The sequence below is a fragment of the Artibeus jamaicensis genome, unplaced genomic scaffold (assembly GCF_021234435.1).
Source record: "Artibeus jamaicensis isolate MK-2021 breed Jamaican fruit bat unplaced genomic scaffold, CSHL_Jam_final contig_60, whole genome shotgun sequence".
In the NCBI taxonomy this organism is placed as follows: Eukaryota; Metazoa; Chordata; class Mammalia; order Chiroptera; family Phyllostomidae; genus Artibeus; species Artibeus jamaicensis.
In genome coordinates, this window is record NW_026521900.1 from 2,688,054 (window position 1) to 2,705,586 (window position 17,533).

Genomic DNA, 17,533 nt, shown 5'->3' on the forward strand with positions numbered 1-17,533 from the left:
CTCAGTCTCCCATCTCCTGGTGTCCTAGTCTTACAAAATTGGCCTCTCCTTATATGAGCCGCTTCCTACACACCACTTTTAGTAGTCACTTTGTGACAAGGACCTCCCAACACCTGACTGAAGAGGAAGGAAGAGTGCTGCCTCAATCATCTTACTGAGTTCCCTTCCTTTGAAAGGGCTTTCCCTTAGAGAGAGGACAGCCTGGACTTAGCAGAAAGGTGAATGTAGTTAAGAGACATCTGGAACCACTGGGTGCTTTCAAAGCTTCTCCCCCTTTCCAGGGCTCATCCTGTGGGGTTTTCAATATTAATGCTGCATAGATAAATGACACCAGGTGTCAGAATGAAGTGTTCTCACATGCACAGGGTCAGATGGAGTGTTGAGGCCCAGGGCATGCAGGATTCAGTGTCATCTGTATGTGTGTGTTTGGGGGTGGGGGAGGCAGGGGGATGGGCAGGGCTGAACATGAAGAAGCAAAACGTTGAGGGGGGAGGTACAATGCTGAATCCTGTTGACTACACACACACACACACACACACACACACACACACACACACTCTTTAGCTGCCCCATGAACTTTTTGTGAACTGTTTAAAAGTGGAGGTCTGTTGAACAAACAGCGGCGCCACTGCCAGCCATAATTTCATTGCAACAAGCTAAAGACTTTTAACTCTTCAGGTTCCTGGCCAAAGATGGAGCTGAGTAGAAAGGGCCAGTGAACAATGGCACTCCCTGGCACGAAGCCCTTCTCCAGGGTGACAAACAAGAGCAGCCCAACTCCCTGGCAGGAACATCCTCAGCAAAGGCCATACTATGTATACCCCACCATTACTGAAAAATGGGATCTCCCCTCCCCTCTGGGATGTATTACTAAGGGGACATTGGGACTAAGAAACCAAAAGAGACTGAGAGGCAGAGACCCAGGGACTCACACACTTCACTTCGAGAAGTGGCTGTTAAATAGTTGGGACCTTTGTTTTTTTTTAAATCTCTAAAGGGAAGCGCTTCAAAACTAGCTTTGCTGACCCTTGGCCGTGGGACATGGTGGAGAAAGAAGGCAATGTGATTTGGATGACAAACGGGGCAGTCACTTTGCTGCTATATATAAGAGGTTCACTTGCCCTTATTTCTCAACTCCCCCCGCCCTTCTTCCACAGGCAGACTATGCTTCTTGAAGTGCCAAGATGTGTGAAGTCACTCATGAAAAGCACTTTACAAGCACCAACCTGTTTGCAGTGTGAGCTGCTAAGCTACACCCAGGCTCGGGTTTAACCCTTTTTTCCAGTAGTGGAGAGAAGGGAGCAAGGATACAGGACAGGCATGAAAAGAGAGATGGCTGAGAGAAGAGGTCAGACTGGGAGACCAAGGAGCATCTGGTTTCTGAAGAACCGATGGGAATTGTAGTGGCTGCCTGATGGAACATCGGTTCTGGGGAGAAACCTGGCTTGCAAAATGCAGACACACACTGAGGGGTCTCTAATTCTCAGTACGGTGGTTAACCGAAAGCACAGGAGAACTTAGGTCTCCCTCAAAAGACTTGAACAGTCGTCATCTGTTTTGGAAGCCAAGAGCTATGATTAGTATCTGAGCTTGGCCTAGACACTGGCAAGAAGGGTCTGATTGGCAGAAAGAGGTCAGAGAGACCAAGATTAGGAGCTGTCACCCTTGAGAAGGTGTGCTCCTGCCCTCTGCGAAAAGACATAACGGGCACATGAGTGCCAAGTAGCACCCACCACCACCATTTCACTTATTCCTGCCATGAGGACACCATTATGGACTGAGGAAAGAAAGAGAACATTTCCTTTTTTCTTTAAAGGTGAGTTACTCTAACAGAAAACAAGGAGCAGGTTGAAAAAGGAGCCATGGCCCTGAGAGGCTGGGGTGAGTGAAGGGAGAGAAGGCAGCACCAGGCCACTGTTGGCACCTGTCCTTTCTCTCCACCCCAGCTCCTACTGGCATCAGGCCACTTTCCACTGCGCCTCTGCCCTTGAGGTGCCGATCAGTTAAAGTCTGCATATCACACTTGTCAAGTGGCACAGACAAAATGGAAAGCGTTACCATCCCAACTCCCAGGTTCCACAAACATTAATGGTGCCCCTTCCTAGGGTCTCCCCTCACTAGGCACCCTTTACCCCAACTGGGCAGTTACCTAGTTAATAACTAAGAAGGCCAGGACAGATTTGGGGGAGGAGCAGGGATCCCAATCACTGTGCACTGGGACCTCTTTGGGGAAGGTGTCTCCCTCTCTGCACTGCTGGTTCTCTGGAGAACTTGTGAGAACACAGTCACCACATCCTCCCAGCTCTTGCTGTCATGCACAGCATGACTCTGGACAGGTGGCTGAACCTCTTCAACCTTGGTACTCTCATCTGTAAATATTTAGCACCATGTTTTCCACAGGATTAAACTGTACCATGGACTTGAGTTTTGCCTGGCAATAGCTAGTAGAGGCCACTTTAACCCCATGAGATGGCATCTGACTCCGCTAAACATACTGTGTAACAAACCTCAGAATCCCCTCAGTTTCTCTGGAGCAGTGGGAAGGCTGAAAAAGGGAACACTGAGGGGGGCAGGCCAGGGAGGGGTGACCTTCAGCAGAATTGTGAGGATTTCATCGAAGCTAACCACGAGGGAGCCCTTCCTGGGGCAGTTCCAAGTGCAGACTGAGTCACACACAGCGGCACTTCTCTACTGGTGTCAAAGAAAGACGGGTGGAGGGGAGAAGTTCCTATTTTAGGATGGGGGGGCTCTGTGGGGGTGGGAAATGAGAAGAGAAAGCTCTTCCGGATGTGCACTGTTGGGTAGGGTGCTTTCCTAGGTGGTGCATAGCAGCAGGGAGTTGGGAACCCTGAGGCTGCCCCCCAAAGTCTGGTCTACACAGCTTCTAGGGGTGTGGCTGAAGGAGGTCCGTCCTCCTGCCCTCCATGAATGTTGGGGTGGGGATAGCGGCAGTGATCCAGCTTGTCCAGGCGCTGACTCCTGGCACACTCCAAGCCATGGCGGATTGCCGCGGGGGGGTGGCGCTCCCCACCCACGCCACAAGTTTTGCATTAGTAATAGAGTGAGCTGCGAAGCAAGGGGGAGGGGTAGAAGAGAAGGACCGGGAACTCGCTAAGCCCTGACCTTTCTGAGCAACCAGAACCTTCCCTGCCTCTCCCCAGGACTGGTGGGTCAGAGGAGAAAGCCACTTGGGTTGGTCCGGAGTGAACTTGGCCCTCCGCTGCGGTAGCTGCGGAGGCGGTGAAAGCAGAGGAGGGGCGCGCCCTCCCCAGACTCAGCCCCGAGGGCGATCGGTCGGCAACAAAGGGATTTTCTCTCCCACCACACGCACCAGGGAGGCTCCGGGCTAAGTCCGCCCCTCCTCAGCTCAGTCAGCCTCCGCCGAAGTCCCCGAGGTCCCCAGAGCAGCCCGCACACTCATTCTCGAGACGCGACCCCTCCTAGCCTTCCAGAAACCGCCAAATCCCCTGACTTGGGTTAACCCCTCTGCCCCTTACGCAGCCCACTTTTCTGCGGTCCCCCAACACACCTTCTCTAACCGCCACTGAATCTGACAAAAAGCAACTTTGGGTGGGCGCACGGAGAAGCCAGGGTGTGCTGCCGGCCGAGCCAACGGGGTATGTCCACGGCAGATCCCTTCCAGCCATCATCCTGGGCTCCATTCCTACCAGACTGGAGTGCTCCTCTCAGTGGACCAGGCACCAAGCCCCCAACCCCCGCCAAGATGCAAGCCAAGTATTTCCAACTACGAAGAGGGAGGGGGGTGGGTGAGCACCAACAGGATGATCGGGAGAGTTGCTCCCCAACTGGGGCTGCCCATGCCCGACCCTACCCCTTAGGCAGAGCCATGGCCTGGGCTTTAAGGAATCAACGCGGGACATTTCTCCTTCCCCTGTACCGCCTGCCCGTCCAGGCCACTGTGGTAGCTTTTTGTTCCTTTCACTTTCTTTCACGGTTGTGCCACATACAACCACGTGAGTATGCAAGAAGGGGGCCTATTTGGAAGCTGGTGTCCCCTTCAACAGGAGGAGGCCCAGGACAGGAAACCTAGATTGAATGCAATTAATCACCCTTTACTCCCCCAACCCTGGCCAAAACAACCCCACACCCCCTTCTCTCTAGTCTCTACAGAGCTGGGTTCCCACTTGCAGGTTACACAACCTGGGGGCAAATCCAGAATAAATGATTTGCACAACTCCACTGGGGGTGTCAATGTACTGTAGTTTCCACCAGGGCTTTGCAGAACTCCTCCCCCGCCCCCGGCAAGGAATAAGCCATACCATAAGGCTATTAACGACAGCTATCATTAGTACACACAGGAAGCACAAAGGAACTTTTTACGAATAAATAAAAGATGTATAAAACACAGGGTCCTGTGGTCTGCACGGCGCTCTTTGCTGATTGTGTGCCGTCTGGGGGTCCTGGGGGTCCTGGGAAGGCTGGGGATGAGGGTCAGAGGAGGAGAGGGGTGCCCACTTTCTTTACAAGGAACAATGGGAACCCCATGTCTGCTACTCAATCTTGGAACTCAGAATATCTCAAACAAAGCTGTGGAACAAGTGTGGCATAGATGGGGGCCCGTGAATTTTTGTAGCTGTTCAGAGCTTAATTACTCCTCCTTGATCCGTGGGACTAGACACGACACCGCCAAGGTTAAAATGCCCTGAACAGCACCGAGCAGATGTGAGCGAGCTGGCAGACGCGCAAATGAGGCCTGCCTCGGAGCACGATAACAAGTGACTAATACATTGCATATCGTTGAAAGAAAATTATTTTTCTCTAATTTGCATTTGCTTGGGGGAAAAAAAAGCCAACTAGAGTCCCTCCTCACAAGCACGGAGTCTAATCCTGGAAATACAGCCCGGCTGCTTTAAGAGAGCTGGAAGGAGGGAAAGACTGCCAGTGTTTTGGCGTTGCAAGCTTGTTTATCTTTCCGCCTTTCCTCCAAGGCGAAACTCGTTTTGCAAGCAACATTCCTACAGAAAATGGCACACGTCATAAAAAGAGACCAATTTATAGAACTGGCACCGAAGTTCATGTATCACTCCAGAAGCATCTCCCCGCTCTCCACCAGGGAACCCAACTGAATGTAGAAATCCACATTAAAACCCAGAGAGGGGAGACTTGGCGGGGTGGGGTGGATTGGTAAATTCTATTTGCAGACATCCTGTAGGCTGTACACCCAGGGACCGAGCAAAGTCACACAGAAAAGGGACTGACGTAGAGTTAAAGTCAGCTCTAAATGATCCTCCTCCAAACCCCACGGACCAGGGTTTCAATTTTGGGATCGGGAGGGAGGTGGGGGGGGGGGTGATTTTTACACTCAGCTTGCCCCAGAAGAGCCCATAGGCAGACCTACCAAGCTATCCAGGAATTTCCAGGACTGGTCATTGTTGCCACCAACTGCTCTCTTCCCCACCCTGGTGCCTCCCTGCAGGTCAGGAAAGGGGGGTGGGGAGACATGTCTATGATCAAAAAACCAGAAGGCCCGTGGCTGTGGGCCTCTAGTTGATTAAGTGAGAGTGGGTGGCTCTGTGGGGAGACTTCAGGGACTGCACCACAGCTGAAGGCAAATGTGCTTTTGAAAATGGGCAGGTCCGGGAGTCAGAACCCCAAGCTGCACCCCTTCCACCCCAATACGCCTCCCCCTTAGGGTCCTGAATCTACACAATCGGGTTTCCAATCCTGGACACAGTGCTGGGTGCAAAAGACACACACAGCACCCACCTGTCTCTCTAACTTGTCTGAATAACAGAGCCATCTCAGAGGGTTTAGAACAACGCCTTCAGAGCCTTGCAGTTTCCAGAAAGTCTTCAGCTAATTCTTTCCAACAAGCTTGCTTATGGCCGAAAGTTAGTCCCATAAATCTTAAAAATCCTGCCATAAGCAGCTGAGGACCCAGGCCCACAGATCCTGGCCAAACCCCTCTGGACAGGGACACACACTCATGACCAGGGGGACCTCTTTCTAACGAGTTTCCTAAACCACAACACACAAGCCATTTTGCACCTCCACCCCAATCCTGGGAATCAGAGAAGTGTGTGTTAGGGGAGGGGTTTGCTGCTGAGCTTTCCTCATCCGAGGACACTCTGGCCAGAAAGTGGCGGCCACCTCTGCAACTCTGGGCGGGCCTGCATAGTGTGTGCTTTGTGTAAGTGCCGAGGAGGCACAGTGCTGCTCGTGCACCAACAGCTGTCACATTATTTGCAGTCGCTGTAAACAGCCTTCACATTCCCCCCTTACCACATAGTTAAAGCCAGACCAACAATCCACAGTTCGAGATCAAACCAACAACAGCAGCATTGTGTCTGCCTCCTCGGCCTTCGCACCAAGCCCAGCAGCTGGCAGGTTTCTCCGGAACAAGGGACCCCCCCCTTCCCTCACCCCTCCAGGCTCCAGCCAAGGCTAGCCAAGGCAGCATGCGTTCTTTGCTACCGATAGTCAATGCAAAAGAGCACAGCCATTTCGCAAAGGTTTTAGTGTGGTTTATCAGCCCACTCCCAGACTTTTCTTCTCCTGGTGGTTTGGGGTACCACCCCTCCCCCAGTTCCTCAGCTAGAAATAAAGGTTGTTCAGGCTCCCAGGGTCGGTTTCCATGCTTGGCAAAGTGTGGGCTAGCCTGCCTGGGCCATGCTTGGGGTCTGGGTAGGGAGGCCTACAGCTCCCCTGCCTGTCACCGAGGCCAGAAGGCTCTGCGCTTTCTGCAGCCTCTTGTGTTTCAGAAATTGTCCAACTCCCTGAATAGTTACTAGTCGCCCCACTGATCAAAATGTCTCCTTTATGATTTTTGGTTAAGTCGAACATTTCCATAATCGTCATTATTAGCGCAAATTACACGCCTAATCGGTCTTTAAATAGATTTTAATTAAATAATCATACAAGGCTCATTTTATGACTTAAGAAAGGCATTACTTTTCGTTATAAACTTTCCACCAGGATGTAAAATAACGATAGCAGACAAATACTTATTCTTTGAAAATCACCAATGGGCAGAGTGTGATGAAACACTCAGATTCACCTTCTGGAATTGAAGCCAAGACCAGACACGCCACATCTGCACAACTTTCCTCTAGAAGGAAGAGGGGATATCTTCCCTCAAAGCCATTACTTTAGTCTCTTTGGAGCCAGCAGAAACCAATCCTAAATGCTACTTTCCTTTACCCATCTGCAGAGCTCTCTCCAGCTAGAAGTCTTTCCTAGAGACCACTCCTCCCCTCCCCCAGCCATTTTCCACCCCTTCAGTCTGGTGAGAGTGCAAAGCAGGCAGGCTGTGCTTGTTAAATGCTGTGTAAAATGCTGTTAATAAAATAATAAATACAAAGGGTGGAGGCTGCTTGTTCCACGGGTGTTTTGACTGGCAATGCCTTGGCACTTGTCATGTGTTTATGAGAGGGCAGACAACTGGAGGATTTACATAGTTTGGACATTTCTGTACTTCATTTATTCCTCCCTAAATGATCTAGGCCCCTAGAGCTATTTCAAGTTTGCATTTGTACAGAACTGGTAAATACCTAAGACTTTCTCCAGTTAAAGTTTTACACCTAATGCTGGAATTTGCATACTCTCAGACTCTCCTCACTCTGCCCTCAGCCTCTTTTGCTCAAGAAAATGAAGAGACCTTCAATAACAGCCCCCTGCCCTGCTCTCCCCACCTTCACCCTACTCTGGGGATACCAAGGACAAAGGTTAAGGTGTCTTCACATGACAGTCAAGGCCCTGGCTATCCACTGTGGAAATCATTGCAGTGAGGTGCATCCTGGTCATACTCTACCTCTAAATAGTGAGCTAGGATGGGGGCAAAAGTGCTGGTCTGGTAAAACCCACTGTTCACAAAACAATGTCAGCAAAGGCTGGAAGGCATTCTTTAGAGAGGGACTAGGGATTCGTGCCTACTGAAGCTCTTTCAGCACAAAGGCTTTTAGGGGAAGAAGGGAAAAAGAGGGAGGAGGAGGGGGAGAGGAGGAGGGAAAGGGAGGGCTCCTGTTTCAGAGCAGGCATCCCCTGAGAGTCAAGAACCAAGTGTAGCTTCAATCAAATGCTGACTTCCCCTCTGGGAGTCGAGTAGGAAACCTGATCACAGTAGCTTACTACCGGCCTGGATCCATACAGGTCTGGTTTTCTTCTCATGCTAGTAATTTTTTTAAATACATATCGATATAAAAGAAGCAATCCCTGGCAGACTTTATTGAAAACCACACTGAGCCCTCATAACATCCGGACTTAATCCCTATCAAACAAACCACAGCACCTCTGGCTTCTGCAGCAAGCCACCCCCTCTCACCTCTTCCAACCAGGACTCTCCCCTGTAGCCACTGCAGTTCCCTCCCCTGAAAGAATGAAGGGAAAACTCACCAAAGAGCACCCAGATACTGGTTCTGGAATCAATTCCTAACCATATAATGATCCCATTTGGGGGGGGGGGGGAATACCCAAATCTTTTCATATGGAACCCTTTAAAATGTAGAATCCGAAGAACTGTAACAAAGGGAGAGAGGAACCCATAGAGATGGGGGCAGGGGGCTATCCTTGGAGATACCCCAGGAGGGGAACTTGAACTGCAGTCCCCAGACTGGCCTCAGCAGGTCTCAGGGGGAGCAAAAACTAGAGGAGCAACCTATAAGAATATGACCAGTCATTCAAGGCAGCCACTAATCCTTGGGGCCTACTATGTGCCAAGTATTCTTTGATCCTAAGGTGGATAATTATTCCCAGTCTTACAAATGAAGAAACTTACCAAGACTCAAAGGCCATAAATAACTTGCCCCCAAGGTCACACAGCTAGTAAAAATGGGCCACGGTCAAACTCAGTCCTGGAGTTGCGGAGAGGAGCCAATTATTAGTCTAATTGTGCCATTTGAAATCCCCAAAAGCTTCAGAAGGCTTCCCCAGGCCTTGTTACTCAAGACCAGGGCAAAAAGATACAGCCTTTAACACAAAGGTAACTTGGTCCACACGGTGCCTGGAACCCAGTTGCTCCTACACCCAGTAATTTCTTGGTCCATTTGAAGTCATTCCCAACTCCCCCCACATCCTCCACACATCTCTCTACACTGGAATAACCTGGTGTGAGGCCAGGGCTCCAACAAGGCTCCACTTTCTCCATCCAAGACCTCAGAATTGGCAAGGGTAGTTGGTGGGTTGCTACTCTCAGGTATCTGCAGAAAGTGTAGACTTCTGGCACTAGAACAAGGTTTGCCACCCTAGTTTTACCACATAAAACAATAAATCAAATTATCTAGATAGAGCAAAAACCTTTTGGAAGGAGTGCCCATACACTCACTATTCCTAGGGTTTTGAGGGGGACGAAACAAATGGAAGTGGCTTGCAAGATGCTGGGGGTCCCACCACAAAAAGCCTTTCCCACCCGCAACTTCTAGTCCCAGAAACGCAGGGTCAGCATCCAACATCACCTCCCTACCTCATTCCCAATTTCCAGGTCTGCCTTAGGCTTTCAGATGCAACTGGGTGGGGGCAGGGAATCAACACGGGCACAGGACCTTGCTCCTCCAGAGGCGAGCAAGGCTCCCGGTGTGCAAAATGGCTCCAGGAGCCACTGAGCGGGCAAAGGCCTGGGGTGTGGAATGGGTCGAGGCGACAGCAGGCTGGGTCCTCCACCCTGCTAGCCAACAGAACAGGCCTCCGAAGCCTGGCCTCTCCGGACTCTCGAGTCCGTGGCTTGCTCTCATTTTCAAACTTTCCTGTCTCCATGACCAGGCCATCGGAGCAGAGCTTCTAGCCTTCAACCACCGCCCTCCCCGCCCCCGGCACCTTGAGAACAGGCCGGGCAGACGCACCCCTCCCCACTTGGCTCGGGCAGCTTCTTCGGGATGAGACCCGGACTTAGTCTGGGAAGGAACTCCGCGGCCTCCAACGGCCCGAGCCTGCCCGCGGCGCCCATGCAATGCACCTCACACTCGCGTGATCCCTGAAGGAGCTAACGCTAGGGGAGTGGGGGAAGGGGAGGTAGAAAGGGTTATGTTTGTTCTTGTTTTTTAATTTTTGAACTCTTCAGATGCAGAGTTCTGTGTGTCCCTGACGCGACTGCAAGCGCTCACTCGGGTAGAACAATAGACATGGGGGGAGTGCCGGAAACGGTGCTGGAAGACCCCAATAACGCTATAAACCTCTCCTCTCCCTCGCAGTTACCATTAGCATTAAAAGACTCCAGTGCTTTAAGTGCAATAGTACATGTTTATAACTTTTTCCCTGCTGGGTCTCCACACTCTAAACAGATCCCCTCCTCACATTATGAAACCGCGAAGGCAAACATCGCTCCCAAATTTGTGACCTGAAACTCTGGGGCCCCTCACCTGCTCTGCCCCTGGCACCCTGCTCTGACTCACCCCCCTTCCCGAGTAGTTCCCCTGGTTTGCACCTAGACAATAAATTTAGTTTAATTTAGCTTCCGGTCTTTAATTTTAGCAGGTCTCCTTTTTGCATGCAAATCAATATGGCAATTACCATCTAAAAGCTCGCCCAGCCCCGGGTCAATGTAAATTGATCATTGTCCGCCTTCCACAAAATAACACCGGGAGTCTGTGGTGCATAATGAGATTATACTGGAAACTGTCTTTTAGATCACAAATTATATTTTATGCTGTCAGGATCTTCCCCTAGCGGACTTCCCCGCTAGTCTAATCACCGGGAGCTGAGCCATGGGTGCTGAGGGGTGCTGTTGGCTGGGAAGACATGGCTCTAAAAAAGTAACCAAGTGGGTACCCACATTTCTGAGACCCTCCTTTGGGGGGTAGGAAGAGATGAGCTTGGGCTGGGAAAGGGGGCCTCCTGCAGAATGTCGAGGAAAAGCACCGTTCACTAATCTTCTTTCATCCAACACCAAGTCAGATCTCTCTTCCAGAGGAGCACACAGGGGTCAACCATAGAAGCCGAAGAGCAGTTCTGGAGGTCGGTGGATGTCCGCTGCCAAGCGCTGGTGACTAGGCAGCTTGGCCACCCCTGCCTCCATGGGGGTCAGCCTGAGGAGGCCAACCACTCCTCCTCTGGCCGCTGCCACCCAGGACTAAGCAGCGCAACCGGCTTTGCACATAGAATCTTGGCCGCCACGCACCTTGGCAAAAGCAGCCAGGGCGGGCCTAGTCCTCCCCTCCCAAGGCGGGGCGAAGTCCCACCAGGCTCGAACCTTGTGATCCAGCAAGAAGCCTCCTAGCAAGAAAGTCCCTTTTCACTAACAACACCACTTTCCCCGCTCCTCTGCGGACCCCAGGGCTCGGGTGTGACCCTGGGGCCTAACAAAGGGGCCATCTGAGCTGCTTTCTGCCTCGGGCTGGCGCGTGGGCGGGGGCCTAAGTAGACGCGCGCGAAGTGGACGGCGGGCCGGCGCCCAGGAAGAAGCCACCAAGATGGCATTGTCAGAGCTGCCGGGCACTACTGAGTACCGTCCTGGCTGTCTTGGGGTTCTGGCGGCACTGCAGCCTCCGGACCTCCCGCCCAGCCCGCTGCCCACCCCTGCCCCGCCCGACCCGGCGCGGGCTCCACCCGGGAGTGCGGTCTTCCCAATAAAGGCTGAATTCCCGGCTGGGCTCAGACAAAGAGGGACCGCGGCAAATCGACGCCGCGGGCAAACCAAACCCTAGCCTAGTTTACAGCGCGCGTCTAGGGTCACAGAGACGCCTGCTAATCCATCCTGCGCAGACCATCCCCACATGGGTCTCCTCCAGAAAAAAAGGGGGGAAAAAAGCACACCAAAAATGAAGGCATACCTCTTTATTCCTCCCAGAGGCCAAACTTCGCTCTTTTTTCAGTTCTGTCTTTATCGGTCCACTGGGCCCTGAGCCACCTTTAACAGGAGCAGCGCAACATCCATTCCTCTCACCTGACCCAAAATGTAAAGCCACTCTTCTTCCTCCACCCTGCATCCACTCAAGGTCAAAAACTCAAAATCTCTTAGAAATCCTTCTACCTGCTTAACAAACACATACCCTCTCTTCCACTCTAGATGGGAAGAAACTATAGCCAGAAGTAATCTTCCTAAACAAGGGCCATCCACCCTTACCCAGGCCACTTTGCCCTCAGTTCCTCTCCAGCCAAAGACATTATTTCCCTGTGAACAAGGGTGCAAAAGTGGTGGTGTTGCCCATACTTCCTACTATCACAGTCTCACTCCGCAGGAAAGTCTACATCAGACATGGAGTTTTTGTCATTCAGCCTGTGTACCTAAGCATGGATGTATGCATATGAATGCTTTCTGTGTTTCCAAGTGACCCTCTTCACACCTTTAAATTGGCTTTTGTCTCTGGACCAAAGTTACAGAAATCTGTCCTGGTTTTTAGCTCAACAAAGTCTGGGATTTTCTTAGAATATTGCTATAGGTCTCTGTATTTGCAAATCCATGTTTACATTCCTCTTGGCCAGTTCTTTATCTCTTCTGTATCTCTTGTTCCTTGTGAGAACCCGAGCCCAAGTGTCTTGATTTGTCTCAACACATGTCATCCAGGCGCACATCTTAATCTGAGCACTCCTGTCTAACATGTACACCTCCTTACTACTTCTTTCTTACCATGCCTATGTGTGGCTCATTTTCAGGCCAGACCAACATGGGTTTGCAGTTTAAATGTAACGAGAAGATCCTACAGACAAAAACTCCAAAAGGGAGAGGAGGTGGAAGGAGAAGGAGTGCTAATAATGACTTATATATACCCAGGATAACCCACCCACCAATCTCAACCTCTGGAAAGAACTAGACCAATGCCTGCTAAGTTGGATGAAATTTTTAGACCAATTCAGTATTGACCTCATGTGTGTATACAAATTATCGATTTTGTACACATCACTGTCCAACTCCTGTTTCAAGGCAGTCTCCCTGCACATGTGTGATACTAACTTCATACACACTCTCTGTTAAACGTGTATCTATTTATACAGATAACTCAAGGATCTCTTTGCTCTCTCCAAATATCTGCACACAGTGGCCTGGCACTTCAAGCTCAGATCTTCCATCTGCGACAGTCTCGGTGAGAGGCTCAAACCAACTATCTCTGAGTAGACCTTCCCATACTGGACTGCCAAAAGAGTTCTCTTCTGAGAACGTTGGTTGTGATCTACATCCGCACCTCCCAAACTCAAGTTCCCTTAGTAAGGGTGTTCATTGTGTTCAAACCCTCCCCATTGAGAGGTACCCAGTCAAACTAGATCACCTAGCAGCTGCGTTTGGTTTGTGGAAGAATCGAGCCCAATGCACCGGGATGTGCGCGTGCAAATAGAAAGGAAGGGAAAACCCTAGGCCCAGACACCTGCCCCTCCCCCTGGGGCTACTCTGTCTCCAGGAATTTCTGCTAGGCTTCTTGCCGCCGCACACCCCCCCAACACACACACTCTCTCAATCGCCTTTAAAGGGTTAAGAGAAACCCTTGCAGCCCTCCCTCCACCTTGTTCGCTGGGCCCACAGGCTGGCTCGTTCACTCGCAGCTCGCGGGAGTCTGCCGCCGCCTCCGCGCCCCCCCCTTCCCGTCCTTCAGCCGGGAGGGAGCCTGCGTGCCTGTCTAGACCGATCTATCACAGGCACACCAACAACACCCGCGAGAGCGCGGAGACCCTGCCCAGGCCCCCGTGCCCGCGCGGTTCCCGGTGGACAGACCCGGGGAGCGTGACCGCGCCTGCGGGGTGGAGGGGGAAGCTTATCCGCACTGGCTGCCCGGAGCGCACAACCGGTCCTACCCGGCCCCAGCCCTCCGAGCTCCCGCCAGCCGGGCTGGCGGGGCACAGCCATAGCTCTGCGCGCTGGGCAGTCCTATTTTTATCTTGTCTAATCCCAAACTGGGCGGGGAGCACAGGCGTCGTGCTTTGAGAACAAGAGATAGGCGAGGGAGGCGGGGAGGAGCAGCCAGGCAGCGACTCGAGCGGGAGCGAGTTAAAGACACAGTCGAGGCGACTGAGGGCAGGAAGAAAGAGCGGGCTGCGCGGGCCTCGAGGCGCCGCACGCAACGCGCAGCCCCGAGAAGTTACACTTGCCTCCCCACCGCCCCTCTCTGCCCGGCCCTCCCACCTCCCAGCAGCGCTCTCGTCAGCTTGGGCCGCTGGGCCTCGTCCTGTGTGGGAGGCAGAGGCCGGGCCGGCCCTGCAAAGGGCTGGAGAGAATCGCTAATGAGCTGTGCGGCCCATTGATCCGGAGAACACTTCCTAATTAACTCTCAGTCGCCTACTGGTGACAGGGCCTCAAAGGACAGCGGTGGGGCCGTCCGAGCCCCAGTCCCAATCTGCCCGCCTAGCGCCCGAGCCCCTCGCACTCCTCACTACCCCAGGCGATCCAGGTGAGCGGCGGCGTATACTCGCACACCAAAGGCTAGTCTCTCGTTAAACCTGGACGGTATATTAATCAACATCTCCCCTACTTCCTCCATGCGGTAAAATCATGCCCAAAATAAACACGAGAACCAATACTGCAAAGCTCAGACCATGTAACAGGACGGGGGTGGAGTGGGAAGTGTCAAGAACCAAACGTAGTTTCCAAGTGTCCACGTAGAGGAGTCTCCGAAGACGACAATTAAAACGCCTTCCACACAAGCAATTCTGTTGGCAAAACCGAATTCAACACCTCGTAAGGATTGATTTCGACCCGCGGTGTCCTTTTCCAGTGCCACAGGAAGTGTCAGATGGCTAGAAATACCCAAGTCTGTCTGGGTTCACCACCCACCACCTTCTGGGGTGAGCCATTTCCTCCCCATTTTTTACTCCCAGGCCATTTTAAGGATCCTTCTCCAAGAGGCTGGCCCTAGAACGTAACACCCCTACTTCCCCTAGCTCTCTCTCAAAAAAGGAAAGAAAAGAAAACCTAAAGCCCTGATCTGTCTAGACACTGCGAGGCGGTGCGAATACTTATTTGAAGCGCGCTGGTTTCTTTTTAGATACATGTATCCCTCCTCTTCCTTCACTCTTCCATTCCCCCAACCCCCACCCTTCAGACGCCGACGGCGCGCGCCCTCGCGCGCGGGCACTCAGCCTCTTGCTAGAGATCTTGGAGTTTCTGGAAAAGATTCATTAACAGCAAATCAAGCCTCACCCGGCTTCGGCCTACACGCGGCCAGACTTCGCCGTCTCCGGGGCCCGGAGACGTGCCCACTTGAGAGGGCGAACAGCGGGAAGCCCGCGGTGACCACGCGTGGCTCGAGCCGCTGGGCTCCGCACACGGCACTTCACGGCTTGCTTCGTAAACAGCAGGCGCACGTCGCCGCCGTCCCGAGCCCCGTAGTTGGCTGAGGCTTCTGCAGCGCAGGCGCCCGCCTGCTCTGAGCACGGGCCCCCGCGGCGTCCGGTCCTCCCCGCCGCAGCCGAGGATCCCGTCGGGTGCGCAAGTTCCTCTTCACCCTCCACCTCAACACCGCACACCCTCGGAGTGAGACCAACTTCCTCCGGCCGCAGACTCGCACACGCCCAACAGGGCTTCCAACTAGACTCCCCGCTGCCCAGCGGAGGGCCCAGGTCTTGTCACCCCGCCCTCCCTTCCCGCCGCCGCCCCCGCAAATTCTACCCCCACCCCTGGGGGCTCAGAACTTAAAACCTACCCCGCAGTGCAGGAACTGCATAGGGATGGGAGAGGGTGGCGGACTGCAATTTTACAAGAACATTTACAAAACAAAGCGTCTGACCTGGCGGGTGGGAGGACAGGCCGAGTCGGAACCCCTCACTCTTGTAGATTTCCTACTTGTTTTTCTTATTTTAATCCACGTGATTCGTGGTTGGGGCAAGCCAAGAAAAAACCCGGGACTCCCTCGCCGAGTTGCGCGGAGGCGGCAGCAGGTCGAGCTCGGCTCGGCCGGAGCGCCTGCCACAAACCCTGGCGCACGCACACGCCGAGTTCCACCCAGGAGGAACGAGCAGTCCCCGGAGAGTCGAGAGCTAGCGGCTGTGGCGGCGGCTGGGGGTTTTTACAGTTCTTTCCCGAGTCGAAAAAGAAAGCAGACGGGAACCCGCCGCCCTCCCCTTCCTGCTCGCGAGCTAACGACGAGCCGAGCTTCCCAGCTTCCAGCCCAGCTCCCCCCCCCCTCCTGCGCACGACTCGCTGCACTAAGCCGCGACCGCACTCCCGCGCACGCATACACACAGGCTGCAAACTTCCACTCGGCGAACTCCCGATCTCCTCCCGGCCCCCAGGGAGACAGCATGCCCCCCCCCGCCTCGCCCCTCCCTAGTGCCCACGCAGGGACGCTTAGGTTGGCTGCATTTTAATAACTTAAAGAGTTAAGAAATAAAAACGAAAGCGAGCACAACAGCCAAAGGGAAGCGCGAGGCGAAAGCTTCGCGGGGTACACGAGAGTCGAAGGAGCAGCCCGCAGAGGGTGGGGGCCCCGGGGGGGGGGACGACTGCAGCCCGCGGCGCGCCCGCCTGTCCGCCGGTGCGGTCTCCCCGGGGAAAGGTGTTTCGGGCACTGACCTGAAATCCCCAGCCGGGGAGTAAGGAAGGAGCCAGCGATCCGGAGCTTTGAAGTACCCCCCCAACAGAGTCGAGGCGGCGAGGAGCCAGGGGCGGCTGGGTGGGTGGGGAGAGGTGTGCGGGGTGGGAGGAAAGTGGGGTGGCAACGGGTAGCGATCGGAGATGGAGTCGGGCCGGGGAAGCGCGGCGGGCAGCAAAGTTTGCCGTCCCCGGCTGCGCGCAACCCGCTCGCGGCGCCGCGCTCGCTCGCCTCCCTCGCCGTCTGCTGCCAGCCGGCTGCCCTCGGGGTCGGCCCCGCTGTGGGGTGGGCTCTGGACTGGGTGGGGGCGGGGCGGGGCGGGCTCAAAGCCTCCAGGCAGGTGGCGACAGCTCCGAGGGATCCTCCGGGCTCCCGCGGCTGGGCCGGGCTCGGCGGGGCTCAGCAGCTCCCGCGCCGCCGCTGCTGCCGCCCGCGCTCCAGCAGGAGCCCCAGCGCCATGTTGACGGATCTCCGAGAGCGCCCGCTCGGGCTGGGTGTGTGTGTGTGTGTGTGTGTGTGTGCCTGTGTGTGTTGGCCAAGTCGTCCCTGCGCGGCGACAGCGCGGCTTGGGCTCCCCGCCTGGCGGCTCGCGGGCTCCCCCTCCGCCGCCCGCTTCGCTCCCTCTCTCGACCGCGGTCTGGGCTCCGGCGTGTCTCCCCCGCAGCCGCGGAGCTCCGCAGGCGTTCAGCGAGGAGCGTAGCTCAGCCTCACCTTGCCGCTGGGAGCCCGAGCTCCGTCTGCCGCCGCACGCCGCGATCCCAACGCGTCCCCCCTCCCGGGTTCCCTCCTCTTCCTCCTCCCCCTCCCTCCACCCGCCCTTTCTCCCTCCCTCCCTCCCTCCCAGCAGCCGCCTCCCCTCCCCCCCGCAGGCCCAGCGTTCGGGCGACAGCCGCCTGCCCGCCCGCCGCCGCCTCCAGCTCTCGCAAGTTTGAGCTCCCCTAGCCTCCGCTCACCCTCCGCTGCGGCGCCTCGGCGCTGGGCTTTCGGAGGGGTGATTCCCCAGGAAAGGTTTGCCCGAGTTGCCCCAGCCGTCACCGATTCCCCGCCGGGCGCGTTTCGCTTCTCTGGGTCCGGACCCCAGACCACTTGGGTGGCGCCCCTCTCGCCCCTGGCCCTCCCCTCCCCCT

General features: G+C 54.5%; 1 protein-coding gene across 11 annotated transcripts in view; it reads right to left on the bottom strand.

Annotated features, from left to right (window-relative positions):
• Nucleotides 1-17,533, bottom strand: part of BCOR (BCL6 corepressor) — a 112,438-nt gene that overhangs the window by 27,164 nt on the left and 67,741 nt on the right. For 4 of the 11 annotated variants that reach the window (XM_037165251.2, XM_037165234.2, XM_037165241.2 and 1 more), the window contains exon 1: nt 16,388-17,111. The exons of 3 other annotated variants lie outside the window; for them this stretch is intronic. The gene's annotated coding sequence lies outside the window, so the exon portion shown is untranslated. 4 more of the 11 variants (XM_037165178.2, XM_037165169.2, XM_037165188.2 and 1 more) reach the window with 4 other exon arrangements.